Raw genomic sequence first — 3,224 nt, 5'->3', positions numbered from 1 at the left:
CAAAGTGGTTGCACAAGTTTGCATTCCCGCCAGCAACTAATGAGTGTGCCCCTTTCTCCACAACCTCTCCAGCAAAGGCTATCCTTGGTGTTTTTGATTTTAGCCATTCTGACAGGTGTAAGATGGTATCTCAAAGTTGTTTTAATTTGCATTTCCCTTATCGCTAAGGAGGTTGAGCATGACCTTAAGAGTCTTTTGGCCATTTGAATTTCTTCTGTTGAGAATTCTCTGTTCAGTTCAATGCCCCATTTTAATGGGTTAATTATCATTTTAACATCTAGTTTCTTAAGTTCTTTATATATTTTGGAGATCAGACCTTTGTCTGTTGCAGGGTTGGTGAAGATCATCTCCAGTCAGTGGGTTGCCTTTTTGTCTTAGTGACAGTGTCCTTGCTTTACAGAAGCTACTCAGTTTCAGGAGGTCCCATTTATTCAATGTTGTCCTTAATGTCTGTGCTGCAGGGGATAAACGTAGGAAGTGATCTCCTGTACCCATATGTTGTTGAGTACTTCCCACTTTTTCTTCTATCAGGTTCATTTTTTTCAGACGAATATTGAGGTCTTTAATCCATTTGAACGTGAGTTTTGTGCATGGTCTATTTTCATTCTTCTACAGGTTGACAACCAGTTCTGCCAGCACAATTTGTTGAAGATGCTCTCATTTTTCCATTGATACTTTTAGCTCATTTATCAAAAATTAGGTGTTCATATGTTTGTGAGTTAAAATCAGGGTCTTCTACTCGGTTCCATTGATCGACTTCTCTGTTTTTATGAAAATACCAAGATGTTTTCAATACTGAGGCTCTGTAATAGAGTTTGAGGTCAGGGATGGTAATGCCTCCAGATGATCCTTTATTATGTAAGAATGTTTTGGCTATCCTGGGTTTTTTGTTTCTCCATATGAAGTTGATTATTGTCCTCTTAAGATCTGTGCAGAATTTTAATGGGATTTTAATGGGAATTGCATTGAATCTATAAATTGCCCTGGGTAGAATTGCCATTTTTACTATGTTGGTCCTCCTAATCCAAGAGCAAGGGAGATCCTTCCATTTTCTGGTATCCTCCTCAATTTCTTTCTTAATAGACTTAAAGTTCTTGACAAATAAATCCTTCACTTCCTTGGTTAGAGTTACCCCAAGATATTTTATGCTATTTGTGGCTATCGTGAAGGGTGATGCTTCTCTGATTTTACTCTCTGCTTCCTTATCCTTTGTTTATAGGAGGGCAACTGATTTTTTGGAATTAATCTTGTATCCTGAAAGGCTACTAAAGGTGTTTATCAGCTAAAGGAGTTCTTTGCTGGAGTTTTTGGGGTCGCTTATGTACACTATCATATCGTCTGCAAATAATGAAAGTTTAACTTCTTCCTTTCCAATTTGAATCCCTTTGATCCCCTTATGTTATCTTATTGCTATTGCTAGAATTTCAAGCACTATATTAAAGAGGTATGGAGAGAGTGGACAACCTTGTCATGTTCCTGATTTTAGTGGAATAGCTTTGAGTTTCTCTCCATTTAATTTGATGTTAGCTGATGGCTTGCTATAAATAGCTTTTATTATACTTAGGTATGACCCTTGTATTCCTAATCTCTCTAAGACCTTTATCCTAAAGGGATGTTGGATTTTTTTGAATGCTTTTTCAGCATCTAATGAAATGATCATATGTTTTTTCTTTTAGTTTATTTATATGATGGAATACATTGATAGATTTTGTATATTGAACCTGCCCTGCATCTCTCTGATGAAGACTACTTGATCATAATGGATAATTTTTCTAATGTGTTCTTGGATTCGGTTTGCCAGTGTTTTATTGAGTATTTTTGTGTTGATGTTCATGAGTGAGATTGGCCTGTAGTTCTCTTTCTTGGTTGTGTCTTTGTGTGGTTTTGGTATCAGAATAACTGCAGCTTCAAAAAAGGAATTTGGCAATGAGTTCTCTGTTTCTATATTGTGAAATACATTAAGGGGTATAGGTATTAGGTCTTATTGGAAGTTCTGGTAGAATTCTGCATTGAAGCCGTCTGGACCTGGGCTTTTTTTGGTGGAGAGGCTTTTTATAACAACTTCTAATTCTTTGCGACTAACAGGTCTATTTAGATTGTTCACCTGGTCGTGGTTTAACTTTGGTATATGGTACTTATCTAAGAAAGTGTCCATTTCTTTTATATTTTCCAATTTTGTGGCATACAGGTTTTTATAGTAAGATCTAATGATTCTCTGAATTTCCTCTGTGTCTGTTGTTATGTCTCCCTTTTCTTTTCTGATTTTGTTAATTTGCGTATTCTCTCTCCGCCGTTTCATTAGTTTGGATAGGGGTTTATCAATCTTATTGATTTTCTCCATGAACCAGCTTTTTGTTTCTGTGATTCTTTGGATTGTTTTCTGTGTTACTATTTTGTTGATTTCAGCCCTTAATTTGATTATTTCCAGTCTTCTACTTCTCCTAGGTGAGTCTGCTTCTTTTTTTCTAGAACTTTCAGGTGGGCTAATAAGTCTCCAATGTGTGCTTTCTCTGTTTTCTTTAAGTGGGCACTTAATGTTATGAACTTTCCTCTTAGCACTGCTTTCAGAGTGTCCCATAGGTTTGAGTATGTTGAGTCTTTGTTTTCATTGAATTCAAGAAAGACTTTAATTTCTTTCTTTATTTCTTCCTTGTCCAGGTGTGGTTCAGTAGTTTACTGTCCAGTTTCCATGAATTCATAGGCTTTCAGGGATAGCATTGTTGTTGAATTCTAACTTTAATCCATGGTGTTCTGATAAGATATTTTTGTGTAGCTGTGAAAGTTTGCTTTGTTACCGAGTATGTGGTCTATTTTTGAGAGGTTCCATGAGCTTCAGAGAAGAATGTATATTCTTTCCTATTTGAGTGGAATGTTCTATAGATGTCTGTTAAGTCCATTTGATTCATTACCTCCCTTAATCCTCTTATTTCTCTATTAGGTTTCTGTCTAATTGACCTGACCATTGGTGAGAGAGGAGTGTTGAAATCTCCTCCTATTAGAGTGTGTGGTTTGATGACTGCCTTGAGTTTTAGTAACGTTTCTTTTACACAAGTGGGTGCTTTTATATTAGGGGCATAGATATTCAGGATTGAGACTTCATCCTGGTGAATTGTTCCTGTTATGAGTAAAAAATGTCCATCTCCATCTCTTTTGATTGATTTTAGTTTGAAGTCAACTTTCTTAGAAATTAGTATGGCCACACCTGCTTGTTTCTTAGGTTTGTT

This window comes from Chionomys nivalis, unplaced genomic scaffold (assembly GCF_950005125.1).
Source record: "Chionomys nivalis unplaced genomic scaffold, mChiNiv1.1 scaffold_29, whole genome shotgun sequence".
Taxonomy (NCBI): domain Eukaryota; kingdom Metazoa; phylum Chordata; class Mammalia; order Rodentia; family Cricetidae; genus Chionomys; species Chionomys nivalis.
Note: the sequence above shows the minus strand (reverse complement) of the source record.